The sequence below is a fragment of the Dendrobates tinctorius genome, unplaced genomic scaffold (assembly GCF_039654945.1).
Source record: "Dendrobates tinctorius isolate UK_male_01 unplaced genomic scaffold, ASM3965494v1 ptg000249l, whole genome shotgun sequence".
Lineage (NCBI taxonomy): Eukaryota > Metazoa > Chordata > Amphibia > Anura > Dendrobatidae > Dendrobates > Dendrobates tinctorius.
The window spans coordinates 4,097,318-4,118,344 of NW_027361916.1; the positions used below are offsets into that span (position 1 = coordinate 4,097,318).

The 21,027-nt window shown below is 43.5% G+C and overlaps 1 long non-coding RNA gene and 1 pseudogene across 1 annotated transcript; one reads left to right on the plus strand and one right to left on the minus strand.

The window, feature by feature from the left end:
• The window catches only part of LOC141063286 (uncharacterized), a 40,912-nt pseudogene extending 20,768 nt beyond the window's left edge, over positions 1 to 20,144 (minus strand).
• LOC141063288 (uncharacterized) lies at positions 1,951 to 4,611 on the plus strand. Its single transcript, XR_012224856.1, has 3 exons — positions 1,951 to 2,405; positions 3,363 to 3,729; positions 3,925 to 4,611. It is a non-coding gene; the product is annotated as an uncharacterized lncRNA (long non-coding RNA).
• Positions 20,145 to 21,027: the final 883 nt, after the last annotated feature.

The following is a 21,027-nucleotide window of genomic DNA, read 5'->3' on the forward strand; positions in this document are numbered from 1 at the left end:
GTAAACATCAGACAAACACAAATAAAAACCAGAGGGCAACAGATCATGTGAAAATTTAATTTTGGTGTCATTCTCAAAACTTTTGGCCATGACTGCACACTTCAGGACACTGTTGGATTCAGTCAGGCCCTGTTTATTTAACACCGCAATGTGAAAGGCAGATTCTCTATGCTGTTAGAAAGGTGGTCGTGATAACAGTCGTTACACGGTACTGAGAGAGGAGCGTACACGTACACCACTGTACGGTGTATGTAAAATTGTCAAGCTCCGTGTTTTTGGATACGGACTGACGCACGCTGTCTCTCTCTAGTTTTGAATCTAATCAAACAGCAAATATACTATACTGTTTGAAAAACGGACAAAACTATAAGGTGTAGGTCTGTAAGAACAGACAAACTCCTCGGCTTTTCCTTACAGAGTCACACACGTATCTAGCTTCAATGTTGACCGTGACAACAGCCGTTACACGGTACAGTGTGAGGAGCGTACACCGCTGTACGGTGTGTAAAAAATGAACGCTCAGTAACTCACAAGGACAAAACAATAAAATCTGGATTGCTTTGAAAAAAGCAGTTTGCTCAGCAGTGTGCACACAGCAATGCAGCTACCAGGGAACCTTAAAAGGCAGCCTAATAACCAACAGAGCTGATGCACCAAGATATAGCCTCCCCTTGCACTGCACAGTGATTGGTGTGTTGTACAGGCAAAATCGCTAGCAGCAGAATCAGTTTTTGGTATCTTCTTCCCTGCCTAACGCTCTTCCTACAGAATCAGCAGCAGCAGCTCTCCCTATTCTGAGATCAGCATGAGTAACATGGCGGTCGGCGTCCCCACCCTTTTATACCCCCTGTGACGCCCCACAAAGCAAGCCAATCACTTGCATGCCCTTCTCCAAGATGGTGGTGACCGCTGCCTATGTCATCACGTTGCCCACAGTGTCCGTTCTTCCTGATTGGCTGCAAAAAGGGCGCTCAAGCATCATGTGAAACGCGACTTTGGCGTGGCCGACCTCACGCTGGGGTCGGGTTTCGCTTGATGAAACCCGACTTTGGCGAAAGTCGGCGACTTTTGAATTTTTGTCGACCCGTTTCGCTCAACTCTAATGGCGACACTACAATTACAGGATGATATATGCAGCACATATACACAGATACACACTATACATGTACACACATTATTTATGCTTTATAAATATAGAAACATACACTATATGCTGTATATACAGTACACACATACTGTGTATATAAGCACATATATACAGTATATACACACATTCAGTTTATATACAGTATATACAGTATGCTCACATACATATACAGTTTATATATTTACACAATATAGTGCACACATGCAGTATACAAATATAATATACATACACATACTATATACTGTATGTACATGTATATACATATATATAAACTCACATGCACCAGATATACACAATCATACTATATCCTGTATATATGCACACACATACTATATACACATATACAGGCACACAGTATACTGCACATGTACACACACAGATACACATATGCATGTATACTTACCAGGTTCTGTGGTTTCACTTGTACAGATCCTTTCCCAGGACAGTGCTTTACAAGCAGCCATGATGAGTACTCAGGAGGAGATGACACAGACACACAGGGTGGCAGGCATCTTCATGGCTCTGCTCTGATCTCTGCTGTGCTGTAATCGGCCCCTTCCCACTCACTCTCAACTTCTAACCTGACTGTAGGGAGAAAGAGAGAAGGGGGCTGGAGGGGGGTTTGGGAGAGACGCTCTGGGACTACAGGGGATGCACAGCGTTATTCACTGCTGTACACCCTCTACTATAGAGCGAAATTGGGATTTATATCATTGTAACCGGTTGTTGTATTGTTTACTGGTTTTTATTTTTTTTATTATTTTTCTCACAATGTTTGTATAAGAAAAACAAAATGTTAGTAATTCTTTGTTTTGTTCAATAAAAATTATCTGATTGAAAAAAGAAAGACGATAAAGTTGTTAATAGATGAAACGTATAGAAAATACCAAGATCACATGAGAAGGTACTCGTACGAATCCACAGATAAATGTGGTCTCTCATTGGCAAGGAGGTTATATCCATGCATGCAAGGGACATACGTATGTATCCAAAATAAAGAAAATAAAGCTGAGGCATGTTGTTGCTGTTATAGCTCGCTCTATAATATCCATGGATAATACCACGACATGCCACCTAATATTCTGGAAAGACAAATTGACAAATATATTATGGACGCTGCTCTTCCTTCCTTACAGACCCCTGAGCTGGAGGAACTAGACAAAGCTGTCACTGAGGAAGAGATCGGAGAGGCCATTAAATCATACCCTATCGGGAAGAACCCTGGGCCAGATGGAGGCAATAATAGATTTTATAAGAGGTTTGCACCCCAGTTATTACCATTTTAGGAGAAGTGTTCAGTAATATCTCAGAAGACTCCCTCTCTGCCCCTTAATTACTTGAGGCTGACATAACATTGTTTTTGAAAGCCTGGAGAAGAACCAAATGTCTGCCCTAATTTTCATCCAATATCACTAATTACTGTAGATGTGAAAATATTCTCTACAGTGATTACAGCCCGGCTCTCCCACTACCTGCCCCAATTGTTACCGACCATCAGGTTGGCTTTATTAAGGACAGAGAAGCTCGTGAGAAAACATTGTTATTAATGTCAAATGCGGAAACCCCGGGGATCCCAATGTGCCTTGTTTCTGCCGACACTGAAGAAGCGTTGGACATAGTGCCCGGACTTTCTTCAAGATCACTCTATGACATATTGGGTTGGGACTTTTCTTGTTATGTATCATTCTCTCCTTATACACTGACCCTAAACTGATAATTAGGGGAGACGGCCTTCTATCCGACACATTATCTATTAATAATGGGACGAGATGTTAAATATTAATAATTTGGTTGTTAATTTCTTATCACACTCAGTTCTGTTCTGGCAATTGCCTTCCACTGACACTGCATGTGCTATTTTAGCAAATGGTAAATGTCAACTCCACTACATATGTAAGATTAGCTCATGGTAAAAGGTCAACTCCATATGTGGAGATCACGTGCTTTGAAAGATGTATATTTAAGGTGGGGGCTTACTCTAGAGGTCGCTGTTGCTCCCTCCCCATCTTGAGACACAGACGCGAAGATGTCATCTCTGCACGTACATAGCATTGAATGGACAGACAGCTGATATGTAACTTTACTACGTAAGAAGCCTAAGAGAGACAGACGCCATTTGCCATGTGAGATCCCAGAGAGGAAGAATACATGTTGCTTTGCTATGAACTAATGGACAATCTCTCTTTCACCTATTTTTTATGTTTTTCTGTAATAGTTATTTCTCTGATGGAAGAATTCAAATAAACCACTACATTTTTATCTGGTAACTAGTCCTGAGTATTATACAAGAATACGCATTTTTTACATTGGCGAGCCAGCCAGGATCTGAATTTTTGTACTTTTTTTGCGGATTTCCCTCAACTTGCCCAAAAGGGGGATTGAACTTTGCTAACGTCAGTCATATGTGCAAGTTATGAGGAACTCCACTACTCACAAGAATCAGACAGAACCTAGAAGTGAGGACTAAGAATTGCCAGATGGATTGAGAAGTACTACAAGTGCCAGACGTGCTGAAGCCAGACGTGTGAAGACAAGAGCCCAGCGTTGTCCATCAAAGGAACGACAAGCTGAGATATTTCAAGGTAAGAAATATGGATGTCATTACTTGTTATTCTAAGCAGAGTAAATTGAAATTTAAGTCTGTAGATGAGTCTAATTCAGAAGTATTATGGCTCAGCTTATATGCAGAATGTGAAGTGGAAAATCTAAAGATAGATACTAAGCTTTTCAATAGAGAAAGAGATTAAAAAATATTCTACAAATGGTATATTTCATAGGTCGGTGTCAGAGAAATCCAAAGATGATTGCTGTGTGAAGGAAAATAGTGATGTTCCCGAGATTGGCTGTAAAGTTAGGGAGATTGAACAAGACTGTAATCAAGTGTCTGTAGCAGCCATTCAAGGTGACCTTGCAGACGTGGAACAAGATGGAGAAGTAGGAGGAGACTTCAGATTTGATGTAGAGGACGTACAAGGGAAAGACGGACCACTAAGAATAGACCACTCAGAGGCCCAACTCTGAAGTAAAGTAAGGAAAAATGTGTTAAAAATATGCAAAATCATTCCTGCATGTGATAACAAAATCCATGTTTGTAGAAACTCTGAGGTTTTTGAAAGCTGTGCTGAGAAATTTGATTTAACTAACGAAGAGAAGAATCAGTTGTTCAAAATGTGGATCCCTGTAAATTTTGCTAGGAGATTGACTTTAAAGTTATCTGGTGAAACACATGAGAACTTAAATGATAAAGACAGATTAAAAATTCTGATTTTTTGTGCATCAAATGAAAATTATCCAGATATTGATATTCTTCAAAAATTAAGGATTGGTCGGAAGGAATGTACCTACACATTCATGTCCATATATGAACGCCTGTATAGAATGCTGAGTGAGAATGTCAAGACACAGTCCCTCATAAAGACTTTTGTAACCAAATTTTGGTTTTTAAATCCTGCATCTCGTGTTATTGCGTCACAAAAAGATTCTTTATTTGAATTTGTAGAACTGTATTTTGTAGTGAAAATTAAAATCTACTCCAGTAATATTTAGAATTATGAATATATTAACCTTCTCTTTTATTTTTCCTTAGAATTTTCATTTCAAAGCAGGACTTAATCGCGAAAAATTCTCTTACAAGGATTTATGCCTTTATTTACACAGGAAGTTATAATAATTGCATGATTTTATATATTTAACACTTAAATAATATTCATATAACTAACAATTTAAAATGTGTTCTGTGTGTATGCCTTTACTGCATGGCATGAATGACAACTACAGAATGTGAAATTTGAACTTTGTTCTAATAATAAGTATACCAGTATACCATGTCCTTGTTCTTTAGAAAAAGAATTTTTAAGGAGTCTCAACTTTTGCATATCAAAGGAATTTTTTTTCCTAGGCCTAAAGTTTCAAGTATAGCTATACAACATATATTTATGTCATGTGTATTTGGGGAATTTACCAAGAAATATTAAGATACTAAATGTAATAGTTTACAATGCGCATTGATAATTAGGATAATTTGGGTTAAAATACACCTTCGTATGTGAAATCTGTGGTGTGAACTTATATGTGACACAGTCTGAGTGACAGATGATGCGTGTATGAGCAGCTGCTTAGGAGTAATGTGATACATTTGATGTATGAGACGCCTCGAGGTTCTGTATGAGGAAAAACTTTGTCTTTAGGAGAAATATGCAGATCAGTTAAATTCTTAGAATATTAAGATATAATGAAATATTATCTACACAGCATATATTTCTAGATTTCTTTAGTAATTATTTCTTGATTTAGTTAATTGTGGATAGGTGCAATCGCACATCAAAATGGTTTAAGAAAATCTACATTTAAATTAATTTTTCCAAAGGATAATTTTATGATATTCAAATTAATTTTAATGGTTACACATCTTCAGACAAATAATGGTATAAGCAAGTATAAATTCACATAATTTATAAATTAATTATTTTTCATTTTGGTTTGATAAATGAATTATTTCATAAAACAATATTTTTTGGTATTAAGGGGGAAATATGTTTTTGATCCTGACTTCATCATCACATTAGATTAATACCTCTTCTTCACACATTTTAATAAAAAAGAAATATTAATAAGGTACAATGGTATAAGTATTGGGTATAATAACATTAAGTATTATAAAGAGTCATTTATTTACACTGAGAAGAGTATTACATGCAAAGTTGCATAATTTGGATATTTTGGTAACAAGTTTATGACAATTATGAAATAATCGAGATCATGGAAATATTAAGAGTATATGTTACTGAGGACATAACTACTCTGCATTTGGTATCAATATAAAGGCCTTATTTTTATTCTTGTTTTTCATTTTCAATTTTATTATTCTATTTTTATTTGAATTCCTAAATTTTTATTTTTTCTGTCAATCAAGAAAAAAACCATCAATATTTAATAAAGTAATGTCTAGTATAGAATATTGCTTCATTAAATATAGCGATGATATGGTTCTATTACAAAGGAAAATGTTTCAGTTCTGAATTCTATGCAACAATTCTTTTATTCATTCATTCATTTATATATTCTTATTTTGGTTCATGGCTATACATTCCTACATATTATTAGTATAATAAATATATTCTATTAATAAAGTTGAATAATAAAGATGAAAACACTGGTTACATAAAACACATTGACACCTATGGGTTGAAAAAGGTAATTACACCTATGACATAAAAATGTTCTAACACATGAAGAATATGGATAATAATGTATCATCACTTATTATTGGTTTATTATTGTTTTTGAAATCCATATATGGTACAAATTCTGATAATAATTATATGGATGTTACTGATTGCTATGGTACGCTGTGATATTATAGGTTAGGAAAATTACCAGGTTTGGTATAGAATAGGGAATGAAGACTTCAAGCAAGAACTGAAATTATGTTAATAAAGACTTTTCATATTTCTAAATTCAATTGATTCTTACCAGTAGCAAGAAGAAAAACACCGCGATCCAGAAGTCCCAGAAGGTAACAAAGCTATGATTTCTGAGTAATAGACTGTGTCAATTACAAGTGCAGTATCCACCACTGACAGTCACAAGTGCAGTATCCACCACCGACAGTCACAAGTGCAGTATCCACCACCGACGGCCACAAGTGCAGTATCCACCACAGACGGTCACGAGTGCAGTATCCACCACTGACAGTCACGAGTGCAGTATCCACCACCGACGGCCACAAGTGCAGCATCCACCACCGACGGCCACGAGTGCAGTATCCACCACAGACGGTCACGAGTGCAGTATCCACCACAGACGGTCACGAGTGCAGTATCCACCACCGACGGCCACGAGTGCAGTATCCACCACCGACGGCCACAAGTGCAGTATCCACCACCGACGGCCACAAGTGCAGTATCCACCACCGACGGCCACAAGTGCAGTATCCACCACCGACGGCCACAAGTGCAGTATCCACCACCGACGGCCACAAGTGCAGTATCCACCACCGACGGCCACAAGTGCAGTATCCACCACCGACGGCCACAAGTGCAGTATCCACCACCGACGGCCACAAGTGCAGTATCCACCACCGACGGCCACAAGTGCAGTATCCACCACCGACGGCCACAAGTGCAGTATCCACCACCGACGGCCACAAGTGCAGTATCCACCACCGACGGCCACAAGTGCAGTATCCACCACCGACGGCCACAAGTGCAGTATCCACCACCGACGGCCACAAGTGCAGTATTCACCACCGACAGTCACAAGTGCAGTATCCACCACCGACAGTCACAAGTGCAGTATCCACCACCGACAGTCACAAGTGCAGTATCCACCACCGACAGCCACAAGTGCAGTATCCACCACCGACAGTCACAAGTGCAGTATCCACCACTGACAGCCACAAGTGCAGTATCCACCACTGACAGTCACAATTAAGTATCTAACCTGACAACTAGAGGACGATAATCCTATGATGCTGAGATGAACGGTGTTATCACGTTCTTACCAAGTTCCACCTGAAAAGCTTCAATGAAGGCTGGTGAACAATAAGGTAATTGTCAGGAAGCTACAACCCTGACATATGTCCTGTGCATTAGGACTGAGCAGTGGCGGATTAAGTGGACTATGGGCCCGGGGCTGTTCATAAAACCTGGGCCCCTGTACCCCCCTTCCCACCTGGGCGCTGCAGTCCCCGTGCGGGAATTGACAGCCGTACGGACCGCAGCACTTGGTTTGCTGCGGGTCCATACGGAAAACCCGCCACCATTCCACCACGTGTGGACACGGCCTAAAAAGACGTTGCACATAAGCTGTAGGCCTATGGCCAATACGCACAAAATCGCCCAACGTGATCCTGGCCATAGGGGATCCACTTTAATGTCCCCACTTTAATTTGAAGTCCCCTTACTTCATCCATTGCAGTCCCCTATCACCCACTCACTTCATCTGCAGTGCCGCTTCATCATTTGCAGCCCCTTATCCCCCCTTCCATTTCATCATGTGCAGTCCCCTTCCCCCCCAACTTCATGTGCAGCCCCACTCCCCCATCATCATGTGCAGCTAATTTTACCCCCACTTCATGTGCAGTCCCCCTTACCCCCACTTCATGTGCAGTGCCCCTTACCCCCAATTCATCATGTGCAGTCCCCCTTACCCCCAATTCATCATGTGCAGTCCCACTTACCCCTTAATTCATCATGTGCAGTTCCCCTTACCCCCAATTCATCATGTGCAGTCCCACTTACCCCTTAATTCATCATGTGCAGTCACACTTACCCCTTAATTCATCATGTGCAGTCCCACTTACCCCTTAATTCATCATGTGCAGTCCCCCTTATCCCCCACTTCATCAAGTGCAGCCCCACTTATCCCCCACTTAATCATGTTCAGCCCCACTCACCCCCCTTCATCATATGCAGCCCCACTCACCCCCCCTTCATCATGTGCAGCCCCACTCACCCCACTTCATCATGTGAAGCCCCCACTCATCCCCCCTTCATCCTGTGAAGCCCCACTCACCCCCTTCATCATGTGAAGCCCCCATTCACCCCCTTCATCCCGTACAACCCCAGTCACCCCCCCTTCATCCTGTACAGCCCCACTCACCCCCTTCATCATGTGAAGCCCCCACTCACCCCCTTCATCATGTACAACCCCACTCACCCCCTTCATCATGTCTAGCCCCACTCAACCCCCTTCATCCTGTGTAGCCCCACTCACCCCCTTCATCACGTACAGCCCCCAGTCACCCCCTTCATCATATACAGCTCCAGTCACCCCCCTTCATCATATACAGCCCCCAGTCACCCCCCTTCATCATATACAGCCCCCAGTCACCCCCCTTCATCATATACAGCCCCCAGTCACCCCCCTTCATCATATACAGCCCCAGTCACCCCCCCTTCATCATATACAGGCCCCAGTCACCCCCCTTCATCAGATACAGCCCCCAGTCACCCCCTTCATCATATACAGCCCCCAGTCACCCCCCTTCATCATATACAGCCCCCAGTCACCCCCCTTCATCATATACAGCCCCCAGTCACCCCCCTTCATCATATACAGCCCCCAGTCACCCCCCTTCATCAGATACAGGCCCCAGTCACCCCCCTTCATCAGATACAGCCCCCAGTCACCCCCCTTCATCAGATACAGCCCCCAGTCACCCCCCTTCATCATATACAGCCCCGTCACCCCCCCTTCATCATATACAGCCCCCAGTCACCCCCCTTCATCATATACAGCCCCCAGTCACCCCCCCTTCATCAGATACAGGCCCCAGTCACCCCCCTTCATATACAGGCCCCAGTCACCCCCCCTTCATCAGATACAGGCCCCAGTCACCCCCCCTTCATTGTGTACAGCCCCCACTCACCCCCTCCCCCATTTAATTCATTTTATAAATAAAAAAGTTCCCCATACTTACCTCACAGCCGGCTCGCTCCCCAGCAGCGCCTCTGCTTTCAGCATCCTCTGGGACATGTCGGGCATGCACGATGACGTCATTGCGCATGCCCGACATCTGACCCGGAAGTGCAGCCGGAGGGAGCCGGAGCTGAGCAGCCGAAGATGACTGCGACGGCCGTGCACAGCTCCCGGACCCGGCCGGCCCCATAGACTGTGACGCGGGCGGCTGTCTGCTGCCGGCGGCGTCACAGCACAGGGCACGGCCGGCCCTGTACAGGTGCTGGGGGAGTGGCCCGGGGGGGGCATTTGCCTCTCTGCCACCCGGCCCAGCCCGCCCCTGCTCCCTGGGCCCCCAAAAAACCTTGGGCCCGGGGCGACCGCCCCATCCGCCCCTATTAAGATCCGCCACTGGGACTGAGGACTGGTTATGGTGCTATGTTTAGCAAGGAAGAGTCATTTTAACCCTTGCTTTGCTGACCAAAGACATCACAGCTGTTCAAAGACCAGTACCGATGGAGGATTCCAGAATATCCAAGGCGAGCCAATGTAAGCCCAGGTTTTTAAAGGTGACACTGCACAGATATTAAAGCTGCATTTCATCTATAGACTTTGTTATCAACATTTGAATTTATGGACTTTGACTTGACACAACACGATTTCTACAACATCTATATGCTATCGAAAAACTGTGTTTTTTAAAAGAACCAAGAAGACATCAAAATGAAGACCGGATGACATCAGATGATGATGACTGAACCTGAGATGCTTCAATTTAGGTTTAGGGAAGTATAATTATACATATTTTATATGAATATTGTTCACGGCTTACCATAACATGAATTCACATCAATTATGTCATCGAGTACGTATAACAATAATCTGATATTATTATTATTGATATTAAACTATTTTATCAAAGAAGAAGAAAAGAAGAAAGAAGATCTCATTATATTTTGAGGGTTCCAATTAATGTCTGTCTCCCTCAAAAGGGGGAATTGTTAAATATTAATAATCCGTTAATTTCTTATTACACTCAGTTCTGTGCTGAACAGTGCCTTCCGCTGACACTGCATGTGTTATTTTAGCATGTTTAGCTCATGTTAAATGTCAACTCCACTACATATTTAAGTTTAGCTCATGTTAAAGACAACTCCATATGTGGAGATCACATGCTTTGAAAGATGTATATTTAAGGTGGGGGTTTACTCTAGAGGTCGCTGTTGCTCCCTCCCCATCATGAGACACAGACGCGAAGATGTCATCTCTGCACGGACATAGCATTGAATGGACAGACAGCTGAGATGCAACTTTACTACGTAAGAAGCCTAAGAGAGACAGACGCCATTTGCCATGTGAGATCCCAGAGAAAGAATACATGCTATGAACTAATGGACAATCTTTCACCTATTTTTATGTTTTTCTGTAATAATCTTCTTTGATGGAAGAATTCACATAAACCACTACATTTTCATCTGGTAACTAGTCCTAAGTATTTTACAAGAATACGCATTTTTTACAGGCAGAGAGTTCCAGAGTATGGGGGAAGCACGGGAGAAGTCTTGTATGCGGTTGTGGGAAGAAGAGATAAGGGGGGAGTAGAGAAGGAGATCTTGAGATGATGGAAGGTTGCATGCGGGTAGGTACCTAGAGATCATGTCACAGATGTATGGAGGAGACAGGTTGTGGATGGCTTTGTATGTCATGGGTAGGGTTTTGAATTGGAGCCTCTGGGCAATAGGAAGCCAGTGAAGGGCCTGGCATAGGGGGGGGCTGGGGAATAGCGGGGAGACAGGTGGATTAGTCGGGCAGCAGAGTGTAGGATGGACTGGAGCGGAGCCAGAGTGCTAGAGGGGAGCCAGAGAGTAGGAGGTTGCAGTAGTCGACGTGGGAGATGATAAGAGCATGCAGCCCAGCACAGCCTCCAGGTGATATATACATTTGCCTGAATTTTTATATCTACACATGGTTTACACAAATTATATTTTCTTGTCGTAACTCTATACTATTTACCATTAGAAGCTGTGTATTTTTGTAATTGTATGTATACTGTACATGATTAATTACTTTTGTCTCTGTAAAAACAATCCCCTCTCTGACATCGGGCGTAAATGTACTTCCTCCATTTGATGTGGGCTCCGGGGGTGAGCCCACATCTTTTCCGGCACATGTCAGCTGTTTTGAACATCTGCCATTTGCCCCTAACAGCCTCTGACAGCGGCACTTCCAGCAAGATTTCCGGAAATCCCACCATCGGTGACCTCGTCACCGATGGGCTGGCATGACAACCAGAGGTCTCCAGCAGACCTCTATGCTTGGCACTGCCGGAATGCTATGAGCGCCGCCCGCTAGCCAAAACCACATGGACCAGGCATTGTCCTGCTGAACTCCCGCTCTCCTTTTAACATGTTCAAAACGCTACTCAGACAACACAGGGTGAGGATAAAAGTGTGGCAATGCTTTATTGAACTACAAAACAGGCAGATAACACAAAGAACAGTCCCAGCACAGTACCCAAGATGGTGGACATTACAGAGTCTCACCCTCCACTAACCCGCCGGGATAATAGCAGCTGTGACTTCAGACCTTCCAGGGTCACTACCCCACCTGTGGCACGCACACAGAGAGGAGGTAACAACAAGTGTAGGAAGATGACAGTCCATACAAGGCCAGTTGATCCAAGGATCACAACCTGGCTTCATCTTCCAGGGTCGACTACTCCACCTGTGGCCCGCACACAGAGAGGATGTAACAATAAGTGTAGGAAGATGACAGTCCATTGAGTCCATACAAGGTACAAGGCCAGTTGATCCAAAGACCACAATCTGGCTTCTCCGAACGTATCCATGGTTCAGTGATGGTCAATGAAGCAGATCTGTATTCTTCCAACCAAGGCTGAAAACCCCTAGGTTGTTTCCTATAGAATGATAGGTCCATGTCCCTTGTGAAAATATGGCTGCTGTCCTGTCTCTTGTCCTTTGGATGTATAGATGTCTTGGCAGAATCTCTCTGGCTGTTTCTCTCTCTCAGTCTCTTTATACAGAGGCATGTAACCTATTTTTAGACTTAACAAGTGTCCCTCATTCAGTGTTTACATAAAGGGTAAGAATGGAGATGAGATTATTGCATTACTTGATTATTTAAACTATTTGCATAGTTTTTCCCTCTCTGCTTTAGAAGTCAGCAAACTGGCTCCATAACACAATGCATAATTAGCATATCAGCAAACATCACTAGTGATCAAGGATAAGCGCACAATAAAAGTCAATATTACCGGCTTACACAAGCAAAAGTCTGTTTTCTTGACCAACCAGAAATCAGCACTTAAATTTAAAGCCAACATACAGATAACATTCTATTATTTTTCGTTTGCTAAAAATAGTCATCTGGTTAATTAAGATACAATGCTGTATGTCTTCACAATGCCAAAAGTAGAAAAAAATGTTTTTAAAAATACTAAAATATAAAAGTTCAAATCACCCCCCTTTCGCCCCTTTCAAAATAAAACAATAAAAAATCAAACATACACATATTTGTTATAGCCGGATTCAGAATCGCCCGATCTATCAATATAAAAAAGAATTAACCCGATCGCTAAATGGCGTAACGAGAAAAAATGTCAAAACCCCAGAATTACTTTTCTTGGTCACCGCAACATTAAAATTCAGTAAAGGACGACCAAAAGATCGTATCTGCACCAAAATGGCATCCATTAAAAAAGTCAGCTTGACATGAAAAATAAGCCTTCACCCAACTTGAAATCATGAAAAATGGAGAAGCGACGGATATCGGAAAATGGCGCAATTCTTTTATACTTTACCTAATAAAGAGGAGTTATTTTTACTGATACAGTGGGTATGGAAAGTATTCAGACCGCTTTAAATTTTTCACTCTTTGTTTCATTGCAGCCATTTGGTAAATTCAAATTCATACTATCTATTCCTGACACTGGAGGGGCTTATAACCTTCCGAAGTATATAGTTTGAGGTCTGGGATCTGCCAATATGTGGCTAGTTTTCTGACTGTTCTGAATAACATGATACATGATTATAGTTGTTTTTTTCGCTTAGTCTCGCTTGAATATAGGTCAATATTAAATAGTCTCTTGATGAGTCGCCTTTGGTGAGGACGATGAAACCCGCAGAAATGAGAGGCTTGGAGAGTGAGTGTGTAAACCTCACCTCACCCTATATACTGAGATGTGGGGTATATGTTTTTTCTATTAGTCACCTTCTGACTAATCTTCAGGGGGTGAATTATGGGTATAGCTTTATATTTGGAATTAATAAAGTTTAGTTTTATCCTTTTGTCAGCAAACATGAGGAATGACAAGAGACAACCCATTTAAGAACATTTAATTTTGGTTAAAACTATTCCAACATTATGAATATAAAAAAAGGCTTCTCCCCTATGTGACATCTCTGATGTTTATTAACAGTTGATTTCCAAGTAAAATATTTCCTACATTAAGAAAATGAAAATGGCTTCTCCTCTGTGTGACTGCTCTGATGGCGATCAAGAAGCGCTTCCTGGTTAAAAAATTTCCCACATTAACAGGAAAAAGGCTTCTCCTGTATGTGGGTTCTCTGGTGCTTAACACAATTTGATTTCCTTGTAAAACATTTCCCACATTCTGAACATGAAAAAGGCTTCTCCCCTGTATGAGTTCTATGGTGTTCATCAAGACTCCCTTTCTGGTTAAAACATTTCCCACATTCTAAACATGAAAAAGGCTTCTCTCCTGTGTGAGTTCTCTGGTGTTTAACACAATCTGATTTACTGTTAAAACATTTCCCACATTCTAAACATGAAAAAGGCTTCTCTCCTGTGTGAGTTCTCTGGTGCTTAACACAAGCTGATTTACTGATAAAACATTTCCCACATTCTGAACATGAAACAGGCTTCTCCCCTGTGTGAGTTTTATGGTGTTCATCAAGATTCCTTTTAAATTTAAAACATTTCCCACATTCTGAACATGAAAAAGGCTTCTCTCCTGTGTGGATTCTATGGTGCTTAGCACAAGCTGATTTACTGATAAAACATTTCCCACATTCTGAACATGAAACAGGCTTCTCTCCTGTGTGGATTCTATGGTGCTTAGCACAGGCTGATTTACTGCTAAAACATTTCCCACATTCTGAACATGAAACAGGCTTCATCCCTGTGTGAGTTCTATGGTGTTCATCAAGATTCCTTTTAAGGTTAAAACATTTCCCACATTCTGAACATGAAAAAGGCTTCTCCCCTGTGTGAGTTCTCTGGTGCTTAACACAAACTGATTTATTGATAAAACATTTCCCACATTCTGAACATGAAAAAGGCTTCTCTCCTGTGTGAGTTCTCTGGTGCATAACACAATCTGATTTAGTGTTAAAACATTTCCCACATTCTAAACATGAAAAAGGCTTCTCTCCTGTGTGAGTTCTCTGGTGCGTAACACATTCTGATTTAGTGTTAAAACATTTCCCACATTCTGAACAGGAAAAAGGCTTCTCCCCTGTGTGAGTTCTTTGGTGGGTAACAAAATGTGATTTATGTGCAAAACATTTCCCACATTCAGAACAGGAAAAAGGCTTCTCCCCTGTGTGAGTTCTTTGGTGGGTAACAAAATGTGATTTATGTGCAAAACATTTCCCACATTCTAAACATGAAAAAGGCTTCTCTCCTGTGTGGATTCTCTGGTGCTTAACACAAACTGATTTATTGATAAAACATTTCCCACATTCTGAACATGAAACAGGCTTCTCCCCTGTGTGAGTTCTATGGTGTTCATTAAGATTCCCTTTATGATTAAAACATTTCCCACATTCTGAACATGAAAAAGGCTTCTCCCCTGTGTGAATTCTCTGGTGAGTAACAAAATCTGATTTCCGTGTAAAATATTTACCACATTCTGAACATGAAAATGACTTCTTTGCTTTAGGAGCAGTTTGTTTTTTAATGCCTCTTTTGTGACTTTGATTTTCCTTAGTAGTCAGTAAAGAATCAGAAGATGGGACATGTTTCATAGGTTCAGATGACAGATCTTTGCTGTGAATGGATGATGATGTGTCTGGAGTAACGGCATTCATTTCAGGTGTATCTTGTAGGATATCAAGATCATCAGATTTAAAAATTGAAGATGTCAGCTGTCCCTCTGATCTCCTGGTACAGTCATCTAACATAATAAACAATTTTTTTAAATAAAATATCCTTGAGGTTTATATTTTTCAACACTTCTACTTAAAAAATGGCAAGCTATGTAAAAAACTTTATTTACCAAGACAATGACAGTTCACAGTCTAATTGAAAACCTTGTTGGATGAGCCAGTAGTGTGCGGTGTTCAACTGTTTGTTCATTCTGCCTCCCAAATGTATATATATAATTGCCTTAAATTGTCTGTCATCCACTTCCATCTGGATGTCCCCGAATCCCACAATCCACTGCACCGCACCGGAAGTACGCCGACCGCTATTTTGGTACACCCAAGTGATGCCGCTCAGATCCAGGACGCAGCTGCGATCCCGAATACCCCTGGGATCCCAGCTGCCGCTTATATCCAGGCTGCCACTGTGATCCCTACCGGCGCTGGGATCCCGACCGCTACTCGGATCCCGGCCACCGCTCGGATCCCGGCCATCACTGCGATCATGAGGCTGTTAAAGGGGTGTAACGAGGGGGTATAAAGAGAGGGGTGTAATAAAGGGGGTATAATGAGAGGGTGTAATGAGGGGGGAGTAATGAGAGGGATGCCACCGCCAGACCCCCGCCAGGACCCACTGTCTGACTACATGCGCCGGATCCCACAGCTGCCTCCCCACCCACCTCCATGCAGTCACAGTCACCAGGAAAGACTGCGACTTGAGGCCTGTGCTGGAGATTGGGTGCGGCCACCCTCTGGAAGCGCCGCACACCATCTCCAGCACAGATCGCAAAACAAAGTCTTTCCTGCCAGTTGTGACTGCATGGAAGTGGGTGGGCCGCCACCCCCAGCACCACAAAGCTGCCCCCATCGTGATGTTACTGCCCTCCCGATGCGATAGCATCGGGCACACATCTAGTATCAAATATAAAGAAACCAATCAATGTTATGTAGGCGAAAATAACACCAATTCTCATCTCACAAAAAACAAGTCCTCACTCAGGTCCATCATGTGTCAATGGAAAAACAGAGGTTCCCGCACTATTAGTGGCTCAAAGGCTGCTGAAAAGCAACAAGGTTTCCATAAACCAATCCAGCAAAATCCGCTCTCACTTCTGAGTCTTGCAGTGTGCGCAAACAACATTTAGGCTGCGTGCACACGTTGCAGATTTTGCCGCGGATTTTTCCGCACAAAATCCACAGTTCTTGGGAGAAAACTCAGTTGCGTCTTTGATGCCTTTTTGCTGCGGTTTTTCAGGCGGATTTGTATGCGTTTTTGTAAGCTAAATAAAGATATCTTATTTAACAAAAAAAAAAGATTTGTGATGTCATTTCTGTCCAACCTCCTCATTTACATTTGTCCAACCCACACTCCATAACACACAGATACATAGATAATAGATAGAAGGATAAATAGATAGAAGGATAAATAAATAGAGAAATAGATAGATAGCTATAGGATAGATAGATAATAGATAGATAGATAGAAGGATAGATAGAGAGATAGATAGAAGGATAGATAGATAGATAATAGATAGATGGTGGCTTTTGTCCTCAACAGGATAAAATTTAGACTTAGCAGGTACGTTCAGGTGAAACCATTCATCTGTTTCTTCAGTATTTTCTGTGTTGGTTGGAGGGTTGGATTTATTTTCCTTAATAAAGAAATGTCTTTTAAGGTTTAATTTCCTTATGAAAATTTGTAAATCTAAAAATAAATTAAAATCCTTAGGTTTGTTGGAGAGACAGAAGGACAATCCTCTAGATAGGAGGGATTCCTCACTTTCAGAGAGTTTGTAGTCAGAAAGATTACAAATATTAGAAGTTAATTCATTAGCGATGGAGGGGTTAAGGTGGTATTTTTCCTCTTTTTCTCCCTCCCCTAGTTCCTCTGTAGTGCTTTTTATTTTTACGGTTTTGGGTACAAAAAATTGGTTCAGTTGGGAGTTTTTTTATTGCCCGGGGTAAAAGAGGAACCGTCCCGGATTTAGAGGCATCTGAATGATCCACTACAATAGTGTCATTGGTGGGGCTGGTGGAGTGGAGGTATCAGGGTCGTCAGGACCTAATGAGATAGTGGTTAGTGAAGGTACCAACATGCTTGGAGTGGTATCATGAATGGAGAACTCAAGAAGTGAAAGAGGGAGAGAACTGGACAGATCCGAATTAGAGTTGGCTCCTTTGGTCCCAGATTTATTATTACCTCTCAGTGTCTTCGGGGCAGCAGTGGTTTTATCTTTAAATTAGATTAATTTGTAATTTAATCTTTTCTTGATGTTTCTTGGCTTCGGATAGTGTTTGAGAATGATTTGGTACAATATTTGTGGTATGTCCTGATGAAGGGGTCACCTGAACCCCCCAAACACGTAGAAGAAACCACGTTAACACCTCTACAATTTCTGGAATTCTTCTTGCGGCAGCGCGGGGATGATCCTTCCTTCCAATCTAAGTGTATAAGCACTGACAGTGTAGCAGGCATAGCCCGATGGGACTTGTAGTACACACAGCCCCGCAGACCGCCCAATGACCCCCGCACAGCCCCGACATATGCCTAATGACCCCCGCACAGCCCGGCAGACCGCCCAATGACCCCCGCACAGCCACGGCGTATGCCTAATGACCCACGCACAGCCCAGCAGACCGCCCGATGACCCCCGCACAGCCCCGGCATATGCCTAATGACCCCCGCACAGCCCGGCATATGCCTAATGACCCCCGCACAGCCCCGGCATATGCCTAATGACCCCCGCACAGCCCAGCAGACCGCCTGATGACCCCCGCACAGCCCGGCAGACCGCCCAATGACCCCAGCACAGCCCCGGCATATGCCTAATGACCCCTGCACAGCCCAGCAGACCGCCCAATGACCCCCGCACAGCCCCGACATATGCCTAATGACCCCCGCACAGCCCGGCATATGCCTAATGACCCCCGCACAGCCCCGCAGACCGCCCAATGACCCCCGCACAGCCCGACAGACCGCCCAATGACCCCCGCACAGCCCCGGCATATGCCTAATGACCCCTGCACAGCCCGGCAGACCGCCCAATGACCCCCGCACAGCCCCGACATATGCCTAATGACCCCCGCACAGCCCGGCAGACCGCGCAATGACCCCCACACAGCCACGGCGTATACCTAATGACCCACGCACAGCCCAGCAGACCGCCCGATGACCCCCGCACAGCCCCGACATATGCCTAATGACCCCCGCACAGCCCCGGCATGTGCCTAATGACCCCCGCACAGACCCGCAGACCGCCCAATGACCCCCGCACAGCCCCGACATATGCCTAATGACCCCCGCACAGCCCGGCAGACCGACCGATGACCCCCGCACAGCCCCGGCATATGCCTAATGACCCACGCACAGCCCAGCAGACCGCCCGATGACCCCCGCACAGCCCCGACATATGCCTAATGACCCCCGCACAGCCCTGACATATGCCTAATGACCTTCGCACAGCCCGGCAGACCGCCTGATGACCCCCGCACACACAGGCCCATACACGCACACAGTCACCGCCCACACACATGCACAAGCAGACAGTCTCCGCCGACACGCCGCCCCCACTCTTCCCCCCCTCCCGATCTGCAGCATTTCATCCACAGCAAAAACGCAGATATTTTTTAGATCTGCGGTTTTGCTCCGGATATGCCCGACTTAATGCAAGTCAATGGGTGCAGAAACGCTGCAGATCCGCACAAAGAATTGACATGAACCCGCAGCGTTTCCACGCAGATTTTTCTGCAGCATGTGCACAGCGTTTTTCAATTTACATTCACTTTCATGGTACTGTACAACGCAGCTAACCTTATATAAGTCAGTTCAGATATGGTGTACCAAGATGGCGTCTGTGTCTTCAGACAACACCTTGGAAGGAATCCTTGGAATGCAGAAGCTGAGATACTGGATACCATATATGGAAGTGAAGCTGAAATGGACCTATCATAGACTGACACTGGCTACTCAGAAGATTGTGTGACACCCATCTCCTGTCTCTTTGTCTTGAGAATAAACTTCAGTTGTGTGCAAGCCTTTGCTGAGAAAGGAGTAGACATCTAACTCTGTGTTCGGTGTGACTCTTTAAGCGCGCACTCGGCCTATATTGGGTTAGGTACAAGTAATCATATAGATCTCTCTTTAAGGGATCACCCTCACACTAATACCAGGGAGTAGGTGGATCCTCCAGGTTGTAAGTTCTATAGAAAAGGGCTTTCAATGCCCAAAGTCATTTGAACAGTTTTGGGTGGAGGAGAATGTTGTGGTCTAGAGGCAAAATGGTGATCATGGTAATACGGCCGGACTACACCACCGATAAAGCAGCCACAGCCGGTGACTGAGAGGAATCTGTGACTTCTCTGCATTCAGTGGTTACTACTCACCTGGGTAGTCATATGTGGGAATCTTCTCTTTACACCACTCATCATCTCTCACATATGTCTCTGTAGTATTAAGATGGGTCAGACCTTCACCCTGAAACAAATATTGTAAAAGTCACCGACAGATGGAGAAGTCCCATCTATGATCAGCTCTAATCCTGCCATCTCCACCGTTCTCATTACACAAGTATAAAACATATAATACTGGTGGATAAAACAAGACTGAGCACAAGACCTTCACAGCCGTCTACACATCATAGGGGAGATCTCCTGACACCTTCTCTCCATCTACCTGATGATCCTGAGGAGCACTGGGATCTTCTTGGTTACAGTCCTGTGGAAGAAGAGGATGGGGACATCTCTCTGGTGTTGTCCTCTTACTGGATAGATCTGGAGGAAACACATACAGGGACTGAATTCATTCTCTACATACAGATAATTATAGGCCGTGTGTATTTAGTCCTGTCTATTACCTGGTGATGTGAGGGGCTGGGGAACCTCCATTATGATGTCCTTGTACAGATCTCTGTGTCCTTCTAAATACTCCCACTCCTCCATGGAGAAATAGACAGCGACATCCTGACACCTTATAGGAACCTGACACATACAATGATACCGTCATCCCCCCGATCCCTTCATAGTGTTACTGTATAATGTCCCAGCATTCCCAGCAGTGTCACCTCTCCAGTCAGCAGCTCAATCATCTTGTAGATGAGTTCTAGGATCTTCTGGTCATTGATGTCCTCATGGATCAGGGGGTGAGGTGGAGGCCCCGTGATTGAGTTCAGGGGTCTTCCACATCCCTCAGACACAGGGTCCTGACAGTGATCACTAGAGGTCTTCTTCACCACTGTGTAATCCTGGTTATGGAGAGACACATTAATAAATCTCACTACAGACATTTCCAGAGTCCTCACCTTTCCAGTTCTGTCCATCTGTTATTCCCATAGATAAGAATGATGTAATGTGACGTCA